The 14,813-nt window shown below is 39.3% G+C and overlaps 1 long non-coding RNA gene across 1 annotated transcript; it reads left to right on the top strand.

Annotated features, from left to right (window-relative positions):
* Positions 1 to 106: 106 nt before the first annotated feature.
* On the top strand, positions 107 to 14,427 carry LOC145715751 (uncharacterized). The gene is made up of 4 exons (XR_014138175.1): positions 107 to 330; positions 4,930 to 5,053; positions 5,914 to 6,427; positions 13,763 to 14,427. It is a non-coding gene; the product is annotated as an uncharacterized LOC145715751 (long non-coding RNA).
* The last annotated feature ends 386 nt before the right edge of the window (positions 14,428 to 14,813 follow it).

The following is a 14,813-nucleotide window of genomic DNA, read 5'->3' as shown; positions in this document are numbered from 1 at the left end:
CAGATTTGGACTGAATCAGATGCCTCTCTCTATTCCATATCTGTGTGTTAAGACTGAAGCATTTTCCCCTGCATCTCTGCAGTGCCCCCCGACGTGACCTGTTTCAACTTGAGAATGGAACTATCGTGTGTAGGGCAGCTGCAGGGAAGCCAGTGGCACAGATCTCCTGGACCCCAGGGGGAGATTGTCACACTGTGGAAGAGTCACTGGGCAATGACACAGTGACCGTCCAGAGTTTGTGCCGCTGGAAGGACCACCGGGTGTCTAATGTGTCCTGCTCTGTGTCCCATCTGACTGGCAACAGGAGTCTGTCCATAGAATTGAATCAAGGTAATCACCTATTTTATTTAGAGTAATGAACTTGTTGCTCAGCATTTTCCTCTATTGATTGAGTCACCAAGAAGAAAGTAAGAAAGCTTGTGTTCCTAATTTGAAGATATTCCCTAAAATGTAACTGGATAATGTGTTAGTATGCTAGGGAAATAGTTCCTACTTCTGTGTCAAATAGGAGGAATAAATTAAATAACTTCTTATCAATACATTCTCTAAATATCTTTCATTCTGGAATCCATAAAATTTTTTTTAACTCAGTATCTGTTGACTTTTACTTTGTTATTAATATTCACATAAAATAGCAAAACTTTTATATAATTTAACAATACTTATTTAGTAGATAGATAAGAACAATAATTATCCCTTCCTTCTTTTTATTTCTTGTAATCACCACTTTTTGTTACTCTGAGTAAGAGAGAAGATTTCCTTCCTCCTCTTCCTTGTCATCTGAAACCTATACATCAATTCATTTGCCAAATATTTATTGAATGTTCTTATGTGTTTGAAGCTGTCATATAAAGATGAAAAGACAAGGTCCATGTCTTCATATTATTCCAGAAAGTATAACCTGGTTGTTAGAAGAAAAGCCTTTGGCACAATATGGCTTCTTGTTTACCAGCTGTGTGAGTTGAAACAATATTTAATTTCTCTGTGTCATGGCGTTTTAAAAAATGGAGATATAATTAACATATCACAGTCAATTAATTTCAGGTGTACAGCATAATGATTTGATATTTGTATGTATTGCAAGATGTTCACACCAATTCGTTTAGTTACATCTCATGTTTTCTTCATCTGCAGATGGGATGACAGAACCCACCTCACAGAGTTATCATGATAATTAAAAAGAATGATATATTTACCTGACCTGGTGCCTATCACATAGTTGGTACTCAATATATTTTAGGTAATGTATTTACCATACTAACACAATGTTAGCTCTTATGTTTATATTAGTAAGTGTTAGCCGCTATATTGATTATATCAATACATATTAGCTATTGTATTCATTATTATACTATTATAAGCCATCACATACTCTTAATTATTCCTCATAACATCTCTTATTAATTTTTTTTTTTTTTTAATTTTTTCCCAACGTTTTTTATTTATTTTTGGGACAGGGAGAGACAGAGCATGAACGGGGGAGGGGCAGAGAGAGAGGGAGACACAGAATCGGAAACAGGCTCCAGGCTCTGAGCCATCAGCCCAGAGCCTGACGCGGGGCTCGAACTCACGGACCGCGAGATCGTGACCTGGCTGAAGTCGGACGCTTAACCGACTGCGCCACCCAGGCGCCCCATCTTATTAATTATTTTTGCAATAGTTTTATTGAGACCTAATTTATGTACCATACAATTGACCCATTTAAAGTGTACCATTCAGCGGTCTCTAGTGCATTCAGCTATGCAACCATCACCACAGTCAATTTTGGAACATATTCCTCACTCCAAAAAGAAACCTCTATCCTTTGGCTGTCACTCTCTAATTCTAGAAATCCTCCAGCTTTAGGCAACCACTAACCTGCTTTCTATATCTATAGATTTTCCCATTTTGGACATTTCATATAAACAGGACCATATAATATGTGCCTTTTATTACTGGCTTCTTTCCCTTGGGATAATGTTTTCACGCACTATCTATGCTGTGGCATCCTTATTTTCCTTTTTCAATCTCCCACCCACTCTAGGTTGTTATTTTATACTTCTTATCTCTAGGTGTATGCAATTATCTGCAGTCCCGTCTGACTTTCTCTGCCATAGAGCAAATATTTAACCTATACTCTATACTCATTTTTCCCTTCCAAGTCCTGAGAGACTCTGCTTCAGGAATTATCCTTGCTCTCTTTTGTTCAGTCTTTTTTGTTCCACAAATCCTTTCCTTAAGGCTGATTATATGAACTTTCCTGTTTTCCTCTCATGTTTAAAAGTAGATGCTATGGGGGCGCCTAGGTGGCTCAGTCGGTTGAGCGTCCGACTTCGGCTCAGGTCATGATCTCACGGTCCGTGAGTTCAAGCCCGCATCGGGCTCTGTGCTGACAGCTCGGAGCCTGGAACCTGCTTCAGATTCTGTGTCTCCCTCTCTCTCTGACCCTCCCCCGTTCATGCTCTGTGTCTCTCTGTCTCAAAAATAAATAAACATTAAAAAAAAAAAAAGTAGATGCTATGACTTCCCCAAACTCTTAGCTCTTACCTTTCACTCATATCCAAGATTTTTTAAAAGAGGCATCTATATTCACTGTCTCTTCTAAATTACCTCACATCTACTCCTTAACTCTCCTGGAATCTCTCTGCACAGGAAATGTTCTAACAAAAAGCCAAAGATCTCTCAGATGTCAAACGAAATATAAAATTTTAACTCTAAGTTATTAATTAGCTTCTCTGTGATATTTGATATGGCCTTTCCTCTCTTCTCACCTATTTTCTTCCCATAATTACTTGGTTCTTTAGTCAACTTCTTAATTTTCTTAATAGATTGATTTCCATCTACTCATTCCATGAAGGAAGGCATTTCTAAGAGTTCCATCATTGACTGTATTCTCTTTTCACCTTTACCCCTATTCCTTGAAGGATCTCATCCATACATGTGGCTCCAACTACCACCTGATTCTTGACTGTCAAATATATATGTTTAGCCCGGATTTCACTCCTTGGCTATATGAACAAAACCAATTTCCAATTGAATGTCTTCAAATGGTGCATCAAGGGCACCTCAATTTGCATATTCCTGAAAAGGAATCCCTCTTCTGTACTCCTTCATAAGCTCCATACTTATATTTTGTCTTGATAAATGACTCAAGCCAGAAAATTAAAGATATCCTACAATATCGCTCTTCCTTATTTCCCATATTCAAAATCAGTCACTATGTTATGCTGATTTTATCTTAAAATTTTTTTCTTAAATCTAGACCTTTTTCTTTTTCTCTTTGCTTGGGTGAGCACATGATCATCCCTCACCAGAATTATTACAATATCCTTGTAACAGGTTTTTTGACCCCTAGCTTACCTCCCTCCAATTTATCACCTACAGTGTTGCCAGAGTGATTTTTCTGAAATGAAAAACATTTTAGCCCCAGTGGCCTCTCTTTGTCTCTTGGAAAGCTAAACCCCTTTGATCTGCCACTCTCCTTAGCCTCCTGTCTTGCTAATCTTCGGTCTGTACCCATGCATGTGGGGCTGTTTGGGCCCCTCAATTGTACATCATACATGCAATTGCTACTTCTCCACAATGCACTTCTTTCCTCATAGTCTCTTCTTTCATTTCATTTGTTCAATTTCTATTGAAGTTTTAAAACTTAGTTTGATATAGTTTCTCTGGGATAATTTTCTTTTGCCCTGCAGTTTGGTTAGCTGTTCTTACTCTGTGCTCATGTAATGCCCCATGTATGCCTCTGAGTACTTCATAGTCTTGTAATTGATGGTCTGCTTCTCTGATTCCCAGTGCATCATAAACTCCTAGAGAGTAGGAACCATAGTCTTCATTTTTGTATCCACAGGGTCTGGCACAGTGCCTGACACATACAAATAACTACAGAATTAGGTTCAGACCATCCCAGACTTCATCTCTATGTACCCCGCTCTCTGCTCCATTACATTTGAATTAAGATAATGAATTCTTCAAGTCTTTGTTTAAATTATTTCTTTCCCTTTACAAGTTCTTCCTTCTTTTCTCAACCTATTTAATCCTGTTATTGGCAAGTCTCAGTTCAAATTCCACTTTGCTCTGACCTCCCAGGTGGAGTTGATTCAGTTTTCTTATTCCTTAGATGAGTTACGATCTGTAATGCTCACTTCGCACTGTTTGCCCTCTTGTAAGTGATCTTTTCATTTGTATGGATCTGACTTCTCTAATTGGATTGTGAGCTTTTTGAGGGCTGAGACTGTGTCTTCCTCTTCTCTGAAAGTGCCAAAGAAGGAGACTGTCTGACATTCTTCTAGTTTAGTATATGAGCAGGTTATTTAACAGGATGACATCACTTTTGGAGCCAAGAGTCAGAATAATTTACTTTGGTTGCCATCTTCACAGAAGAAAAACTTCAGAATGATAGTCCTAATTAGTTTCATTTTATCTTTTCATTTATTTATAATTTATTCATAATTATAATTTATTCATAATTCTGGGGGCCATTTTATAGATAAATAAATGAAAGTAGGAAGACATAAAATATCCTACTAAATAAAGGGGTTCCAGCAACTCAGTGACAAAATTTCTCCTCCGTGTGAAAAGTATTATCAGATAGTGCTCAAAATGTTAATACCCCCAAAGACTAACATTTACACAGGAAATTAGAAAGTATATTTCCTTTTTTTTTATAAAATTGCAAAGTACTAACGATACTCACTGTACATTTATTCATTCAGAAAATATTTATTGGAAGTCTACTGTATATAAAATACAGACACAGTTCCTAAACTCTGTCATGAAAGAATATCTTAGCAGCGTTTGAATTGTAGTCTAGAAAATGTTTTTGATTATGACAGTCTGTGAACTTTTAAGAATATTTTAGAAGTCTCTTTTAAACAATTGACCCTATTTTGTTCATTAGAGGAATCTTGAAATGACTCTTTACCCCACCTGTGTTGCCTGTATTTAAAGGTGTCATAGTCCTGGAATTTCCACCATCAACCTTACTGATCGTTCTCTATGTGAAATTTTCTCTATTCCTGGTTATCCTCATCATTGTGGGATTCATCTACTTCCAGAGAATAAAAGATTGCAGGTAGGAAATAAAGACTAAGAAAATATATAGACTCATTAGAAAGATGACATCATTGTAAGACTTTGAGTCTACAATGTTCTGGGAAAAGCTGGGCATATTTTTTGGCATACTGTCTGTTCCCTTAGCCCCTTCTTTAATGTGCAAGCTTTATTAACACCTGAGAGCCCAGGAAGAGATGCCTGCAGCCCTGGACAAAATCTTCTGATTCATTACACTGCCTCCTGAGAGATAACCTGTCCCAGGCCACCCTTCAAGAATTCTCTGGGAGGGAAATAAAGTTCAACTGGAGTTTCTTAAGTGTTTACTCTTTCATTTCTATGCCTCTGAAGGCTTGTATTCAATTCTACTTAATTATATATTTTTATTTTATTTTTACTTAAAAAATTTTTTTTAATGTTTATTTATTTTTGAGAGAGAGAGACAGAGTGTGAGCAAGAGAGTGACAGAGAGACAGAGAAAGAGAGAGAGAATCGGAAACAGACTCCAGGCTCTGAGTTGTCAGCACAGGTCCCGATGCAGGGCTCAAACTCATGAACCACGAGATCATGACCTGAGCTAAAGTTGAACACTTAACCAACTGAGCCACCCAGGCACCCAGACCCTATGTTTACTTTCTATTTAAGGTTATTTATTTATTTTGAGAGAGAGAGAGAGAGCATGTGTGAGAGGGTCAGATTGAAGGAGAGAGAATCTTAAGCAGGCTCCACATTGTCAGCGCAGAGCCCAATGCAGGGCTTGAACTCACAAAATGTGAGATCGTGATCTGAGCCGAAATCAAGAGTCAGAGGTTTAACTGACTGAGCCATCCAGGCCCCCCCATGCTTAATTATATATTTTATGGGTTTTTTTTCCTTTCATAGAGCATGAAAATTGAAGAATCTGGAAGTCGATTTAGATTTGATGAGACATCACAAAAAAGCAGCCAGTTATGATCAGTCTTCAGTTTCAACGTCAAACTCAACCGCTCTTGTCACTATTTGATATCTTTGTGTTTATGAGAATCCATGTGATAGTTGGCAAATTCTGTTTCAAACTCTTAGCATATGTGTATTTACACACATGTGAAAGCTTGCTGCCTGCCATCACAAATGCCTAGGATGACTAATCTACTTTCCCCTTTGCCCTACTGAGTCCTTACTTGCAAACAAGAAACAGCCCTGCTTCTCAGCCTAAGAGGAAGATGAGTCAGCAAAAGGCAAATAACAATGCAGGGCTGTTTTTCTACACCCCTTGCATTCTTTGGCCAGTGCTTTCATCCTAGCTTCCCCTTTCCTCTGCCCTCTTAATATGCTAATTTTGCAATGTCAGGAGCCACTACAAACATTGCCTTCAAGTCGACCGGTAGCTGACCTCTCATCCTTTTCTTGCTTGCTAGTAAGTAGTGGGACAGTTGTATTGCATGTTTGGCTTGATCATTGAATAAATGGCCAGGAGTCATTTTTAGCACCGCCTTTATTTTTGAAGAAATTGTAAGTTGATTCCAAATAAGGAGTTGTTAGAGTCACTGGAGACAGTGCTGAATATCACCTCACCTTTTGGAGCTCCATTGTCTCAATTCTCTCTCTTGTCAGCAATCCAGGTTGGAATGGATTAATGGTGGAAGAATAAGGGTTCTTGGGGAAACCCCAACCTACGCTAGGGCCCCTGTAAACAGGAACCCTATCTTCACTGATATATATGGTAATCTTATAGTAAAAAGTGTCCTTTCATTTAATAGAAGAATTTCTTTTGTAAGGTGGCAGGTGATTCAGGCTATTACTTTTATTTTTAGCAAGGCTTGAAGAGAGAAAATGAATGCATACTACTATCTGGAAGATAATATATGAGTAGCATAGTCTGATTGTTGAAACAAACAACCTCCCAATCTCAGTGTATTCATACCACAAAGGTTTAATTCTCACTCACTTCATATCCCGGGGCAGGTTGGTGACTCTAGGGCAGGAAACAGGAGTGGTTCTGCTCTAAGCTAACATTTTATCCTATGGTTCTGCCCTTGTCAGAGTACCCTCCATTCATCCAGTGAATGGGAAAGAGAGAGAGAATGGGGGATTCATGTGGGAGGTTTTTATGAACCAGGCCTGGAGTAGTAATGACTTCTGCTCACATTCTATTGGCTAGTACTTGTCACGTGGCCACCCTAATTTCTAAGTTGATAAATGTAGCATAGCAGCCTTGGCAGAAATAAAGTCAGGTTTTGGGTACATTTGGCCAGTCTCTGTCTACCGTGGAGGATAGGATGAGTGCTAAGATTAATACCTACTCCATTAGTAACCGAACATGAGCCAAGAAATAGATAAGTAAATAATTTCATGTACAACATATATTAGCTCTTTTCTCTCTTTGCTTTTATTATAATTCCCTCATATTTACAACAGGACATAGAATGGGGAAAAGTCTAGTACCATAAATCTTTCACAGACTCAAAAACACTGTGGCACAGACTGCTAGTTGCCTAATCCAATACTCATCTTCCCTTTCTCTTTGGGGCAGATTGTATTCATGATTTTTAATCTTTGCCCCTCCCTCTAGCCATGTAATTTGTCAGTGACTTTAAAGTTGGAAACATAAAGTGCATGTTTCCCTAACCCATATCATTTGCTTTAAGCCAATCAAATCAGGGCAGAAATGTCAGTGTACTGGTGTTGAGCCTAGGTCTCAAGAGGTTCTGTGTGTTTCTATGCTAGTCCATGAGAACATGCGTGGGGTAAGCTGCTGGAGTATGAGAAACGTGTAGAGCAGAGCTGGTTCATGCTAGTCCCATTCCCCACCTCGGTTGAGGCCGGTCTAGGTAATCCGATATTTAATCATCTCTTAGGCAAGGGAGAAGCTCATTCAAAATCAGAAGAGCTGCCTACCTGACCCTCAGATAATCCTAGACATTTAAGCAATTGTCGTCACAGAGGTTTTGTGATTGTTGCACAGCATTATTGTGATATTATTGTGGTATCACCGGTACATTGTTTAATAACATAACTCCAATTTTATTTAGTATGGAGACACACTTAAATAAAAGACATTTTTCAGTTTCCCTTGCAACTGTGTATGACTGCCCATCAAAATTTTCACAAATGAGGTGTAAACATAAATCTTGTGTGATATTTTTTGGAAAGCTCTTTAGAAAGAAAGAGATCCTCTTTTGTTCTTCCCCCTTATCTCCTGGACTACAACACTGATATAATGATGGAAGGCCCAGCAGCCAACTTGGGCCTTGACATTGGATGGATGACATTGAGGATGGAAGCCACTCACTAAGAGAGTGGAAAAGAAAGACAGAAAGATCCTGGGCCCTAATGACCATGGAGTTGCCTATCAACCCTAGACTACCTACCATAAAATTCTTTTGTGTGAGAGAAAATATACTATTTTGTTCATGTCACTATTATTTTGAGTTTTACTCCATACACAGTTGAACTTAATCCTGGTTAATGCAAATACCTAGTTTGCCAATTTCAAGGTTTGTGGTCAGTCTTGCAATAGGTTATACTCTATTCACGCACACTTTTCATGGTCTGTTTTCATTCTTCCCGTAGAGATTATGCAACAGATGTAACTTCAGAAGATAGTAATGATAGGTATGAGAGCCATCTCTATAACAGTTCCAGAAGAATTGCAGGTTATGTAAACCTGAAGGATGTTATGGGCGTTTGAAAGGAAAGGGTTTGGGAATCTGGAGATGTGCAAAGACCATCTAATAGCCCATCCCTAGACATGTGAGGACATGTCTGCATTACAGGATTGGGAAGATAAAGACACTGTCTTGGACTCAGAGAGATGTGATCAGGAGAAACAGAGGAACTGAAATCTATGGGTCTTTATTGTGTTAATCCCTTTCCTGCCATTATTGAAATGAAAAGACTCCATTATTCATGGAAGGGATTTATCTGAATTCACGCTTCTTCACTGCCATGGTTTTCTATGCGATATCAGACTGGAAGAGTGAAAAGCTGTAGCTACTGTCTCTCAACCTCTTTATCCACCCTTGCATAAAGATAAAAAACATTTTTTTTTCTTTTCTAAGCACATATATGTATATATATGCCCAATAAATTAAGTGTCATCTGAAATTGAGGGAAATTGGGAGCAACCTTTAGCAAAACACAGTGGAGAGCCACTAGATGGTGCTTCAACTTAATTCTTTTAACATTTTGAAGCAAGCTAAAATCTAAATTCAGACAGTAATCCTTTCTTTAATTTTTCCAGACAACTGCCTGTCCATTTATGAATTCTTTACGTCTACTTGGGTAATTGGGGGACAATTACAGAAGGAAGGAAAAATTGTTAAAATTAAGGAGAAAAAAAAATTTTTGGTTCTAAAATTTGAATTGCACTACTCTTTCCACTTAATTTTAGTAGAAACATTTTTTTTTTTTTATTAAATGAGATAAGGGTGGATATTAACAGTCTCATTTCAGGAAAAAGGACATGTGAGAATCTCTTGGTGGTTAAACCAAGATTAGTACTTACTTATTTCTTAAATGGGGGCTTGAGCCTTGATCACTAAAGAGCAAACAGCTGCTTGTTAGCGTTAATAGCAGCAGATGGTTGGGACTACAAATAAAATTAGCTGGCCTTTTCTACTTCTTGTGTCCAACCCCATGTCTCATCTCCCATGACTTTTTAGAGGCCTATGTGGTATTCTAAAGCTGGAAGGAAGCTACAGATAAGTAGGCTGACTTCCTTGTTTTACAAAACAGGAAACTAAGGCACTCAGAGTTAAGTAACTGTTGGGTGTCACTAAGAAGCCAGCTGGAGTGTGAACTTGATTTGCTTGCTGATGAGAGCACCCATAATGTGGACTTTACACTTTGTTTTATTTGGAGTGAGAGTTGGGGTTCAAGAGGGAATTTATGGGAGTATTAAAAAAGATGACAAAATGAAAAAGTGAAATAACACATGAAATACTCATGAGATTAATTGCTATCCTCAAGGAAGGACTGGATGCTACTATTAAAAATTGAGCGTCACCACATGCCAAGGATATCTATCACATCTGCACTTTGAGAATACAAGCACAATGGATAAAGTTTTAAAATTGCTTGTTTAAATCGCACTTCAGTCCTTTCCATAATCTGGAAGCAAGAGAAGAGGCAGAAGAGGAAATTGTGGTTTTTTGTTCAGAGAAAATCTTGTTTGGGGAAATACACCAACAGTTTGAGAAGGAAAGGTAAAGCTCAGCTTGTGGAATGCATTGGGGATACCAAAATAATGGGAACTAAAATGATCAGCATAATTTTTTAAAAAGTGTTTTGGGGCTCTAGTGATTGGAATTTGGAGAAGCCCTTGAGGAATCAGGTAAATGAAGAAGTAGACTAGGTCTTAGATACAAAAAGAGAGCTGGTCGGTCATAAATTTTCCATGATGAGGTAGATAAAGAATTTTAGAATGAAGGATGCCTCTCTGTTAACATTTAGTTAAAGTCTGGTATAAACAACAGCCTTTATGTGATTAATGGTGATTTAGAAGTGAAGGAAGAAGGAACTCTACCCACATCCTGGGGAAAACAGTATATAGAAGGAGGCAGTTGGCAGACCTGGTGATGAGAAACTAAGGGTGACCAAGAAACTGGTCTGGGATTTAAAATTTAAAGTGAGAGATGACAAGAAGCCAGCAAGGAAAGGCAGATCATTAAAGCCCAGTACTGATGCTGTAATAGAGGTATGTACCCAGTGCCATGGCAATCAAAGGAAGGAATACTCAATTCTGACTGAATGTGTGGGCTGTAGGTCAGGAAAAGCATTGGGTGAATTAGGAGGCTTTCAGCTGCAATAAACAGAAAGCAGTATTCTGACTTAATCAAAAAAGACCTTTATTATTTTATAGAAGAAGGCATCCAGGAGTAGAACCAACTTCAAGCCTAGTTGTTTCAATAGTTGTATGAAATCTTGAAAGGCCTAGATTTTATGCTCATCTGTGCTCTGCCATCGTCAGTGTTTGCTTCATCCTCAGGCTGGAAGTGAGAAGATGGCAGCCACCCCAAGGCCATACATCATGTCCAGAGGAAGAGGGCTGACCTCCTCTTCCTCAAATCCCATCTTACTCATGAGGATGAACAGCCTCCCCCAGCCCCCACCCCCATTTGTTTCCTCTCTTGTCTGATTGGCCAAGACCACAGGATGATTCTTTATCCAATCTCTGGCAAAGAGACTGAGATCATGCTTATGATGATTAGGTCTTTTGTGCAGCTGGGCTAAAGTCAGCACCTTTCACGAGGCACATGTTTTAGTCAGAGAGGAATGAATAGAGACCTGAACAAAACCTGGAACTTTAGTAAGGAAGCAGAACTGGAGAATGCCTGGAAAGCCTTAGTGAAGAAGACGGTAACAGTCAAGCTGAGTTCTAAAAGATGCACAGGAATGCTGTAGGTGGACAAGGGCAGGGAAGAAAGTCATGGTAGGAGAGAAGACAACATGGATGAAGGCAGGGGGCTGTGACAGAGCATGTCTCAGGGCAATGGGGAGACTGTATCATCCCATACAAGTCCTACATATCAGAAAGTCATCTGGGGACACAAAACTGCTATTCTATTGAGAATGCCAGGAGCGTTTTGCAGATCAAGCAAATCTTGATGAATTTATAACATTTTCTGAACAGAATGTCCAAATCTTCTGACTGATTCACCCAACACTGATTTTAAGATCAAATAAGGAGCCAAGAACATTGGCTTATACACAGTGGAGAACCAAAGAGGCAGGGGAGCTCAGCCTAGAGAGGCAGTGGGTTGGCGGGATGATGTCACTCATCTCCAAAGGGCGGGACTCAGCTTCTAAGCAGGGTAAAGCCTGCAAAGTTGAGCTACTTCTCCTTATTTTGGTTTCCTCTAATTAAATAAGGAAATAATTCTTGCTCTTAACCCAGCTGAAGAGAGGGTTTTGAGGATAGTCTTTACAAATTTATGAACGTCCTTGGGGAAAATGCTATAGAAACACAAAGCCTTGTTATTCGTCCCTGTTTTCAAATGTCTTTCATACACACATAGAAATGTTAAAAAAAAAAAAAAAAGTTCACAGTGTGTTCTGCCCTAAAACATCTCTCCTACCTAAAATACAAAAACCCCACACACAGACAGCCACAGACATAGATTTCCTTTTCCAGTTATGTCCTCTACCTTGAAGTTCCCATACATTGAGGAGAGAGCTCCGTAGAATATGGCAATCACTAGAGAGGGGGGAAGTGATCATCTCTGCACAGGTAGTGGGGAGGCCATGGGACTAATCAAGACAATTTGAAAATTTAACAAGAGGGCGAGAAAAAAATGTACACAGTCTCCAAATCAGAAGAAATTAATTTAAACAAGATACACTAAGACAAAAAGATTCGTGAAGGCCCACCAAATGTTAAGATTCTTTAGGAGCAGAGAAATGAAGCGCTTTCCAAATTGCTGTCATGATTTGCCTGTTAATAAGAATGTGATCCTCCTGGGAAAATGAGGTTATTTATGACATTAATTATTTACTCTTGTGCCTTAACATGATGAAAATGCTTGAGTACATCACATCTTGTTAGTTTCTTTTTTTATAATTTTTAATAATTTTTAAAAATGTTTTTATTTTATTTTTGAGACAGAGAGACAGAGCACAAATGGTGGAGGGACAGAGAGAGAGGGAGACACAGAATCCAAAGCAGGCTCCTAGCTCTAAGCTGTCAGCACAGAACCCAACATGGGGCTCGAACCCATGAACCATGAGATTATGACTTGAGCTGAAGTTGGACACTTAACCGACTGAGCTTGCCCCCTTGCTAGTTTCTCTTGTATCTCATTACCTTTATGAAACACGTTATCTTTATGAAAAGAGAGAGCAACAGACCTATTGAGCAGGGTGGTTTGTAGCTAACACACGAGTTTTACTATGTTTCTGAAGGGCATGTTGTCTACTCTGCTGCTTTCTGAGGCTCCATAGGGACCTCAGAACCTGAAGACAAAGCAGTTCTCCTTTATGGTTAGTGTGAAAATAGATCATGCAATTGCGAAGATTATTTTGTGTATTGCTAGCGATCATTGAAATGGACATAAGCATCTCTGTACACCTGGCTGAAGCCCTAGAGGCCAGACCAGGTTATGTATTTCATGTCTGATGACAGCAGCTTACACTTTATTTACAGTTTATCCACTCCCAATTTGAGGCTTTTGGCCTGAGGACACCATCTACGACATAATACCTTGAAAGCAAAACAACAACAACAAAAACACCCAAAACGCTCTCCCACAGACTTTCCCATATTCCATATTATGGAAAATCCCAACACAACACCATTTACAAGACATTTGAAAACGAAGGAGTGGCTCAAGATGTCTGCTCCAAGAAACTACAGTAAATGTCTTGGGACTAGAAAGAAAGATGAAACAACTAACATTCCAGCAAGAAGCATCTGTCTTTTGTAATTCTCTCCAAAGCAACATAAAATGTGCAGAGAAGGGCAGCCATTTCAACGGGGGCAAAGGAGGTCGGCTTTTTGTAACATTTTCCACCATTCCTTTGCAACTAAAACCCAAGTCCCATTACCTTCCAACTGCCTATCAAAGGAGGGTGTTTGCTGATGCAGCCCAAGGAGTCCTAATCACTATCCATGGCAGCCCCCGTGTCCTGGAGGATGATTAAATGGCGAAGCCTAGGGAGGAGCTGGATGTGAAACCTTATCTCTAAGCCAACTCGCCTCGGGTATTTCAAATTTTTATTTTTATTTTATTTTATTTTTTTTACTTTTTTTCAGATTCCTATCCAAAACATGCTTTCTTTGGCAGCCTCCCCAGAGGACTGTGAAGTCATAGCGCATAAACTATCCAACTCCTGCCTCTGCAGGATGGTGAAACAGACTCAAGACTTGCCAAGTGCAGCTGTTCTTAGGCAAGGGCTCTCTTTGGCCAGCAGAAACCAGCAGATACACAGGCAGTGCGCACGCACGCACCTGGAGGACCGCAGAGCGTCCATCTTCATGCTGTTGTCAAGCTTTAGGGAGACACCATCCATGTTCTCCCAGTCACTCCAGGATCTTTAGTTAACTTCTCACAGTCAGCATTGTTCTTTACAAGGAGATTGAATTTATTACTGCATTTTTTAAATGTATGGATACCAGATTAACATAGTTCAACCCTACCTTTTGAATCTGGTCTTCCACTGACTTGACTTCTCTTATTCCTATGTACATTGCCACTATCCAGCTTTTCCAGAAATTTGAAATTTCTCCTCATCCTTCATGGCTGCATTTTCTGCCTGGCTTGTGCTGTTCTTCCTGTGATGAAGACGTTTACCTCTCCCTGCCTTTAGAAAGACCGCTGTCTCTTCAATTCTACTGCATCTGTGAAACGTTACCATAGGTCATGTTCTGAACTAGACATTGCCCCACCATAGTACTTTTTTTTATAGTAATTTGTGGATTTTTAAGACCCTTGGCTTTACAGATATTTGGGTACATGTGTCCCCACCACTGAATTATGAGATCCATGAGGGCAGATGTCCAGTCTCAACTATTTTTATATTTTCCAAAGGGCCTAGCACATCATCTTTTACAGAGTGAGTACTCAATAAATGTATGCTGAATTTGAATTTAAAAATTCAAAATAATAGGGGGAGGAGCCAAGATGGCAGAACAGCATGGAAGCTTTTTGTGTGTGTCTGGCCTCCATGAAATACAGTCAGACCAACACTAAAACATCCTACACACCTAGAAAACTGATTGGAAGATTAACACAACAATCTGCACAACCTGAGCCACAGAATTCAGCAGGTATGAGACACAAAGAGTTGAACTTGGGGAGCAAGAA

This window comes from Panthera onca, chromosome C2 (genome assembly GCF_046562875.1).
Source record: "Panthera onca isolate mPanOnc1 chromosome C2, mPanOnc1 haplotype 2, whole genome shotgun sequence".
Lineage (NCBI taxonomy): Eukaryota > Metazoa > Chordata > Mammalia > Carnivora > Felidae > Panthera > Panthera onca.
Note: the sequence above shows the minus strand (reverse complement) of the source record. Positions and strands in the feature narration are given on the sequence as shown.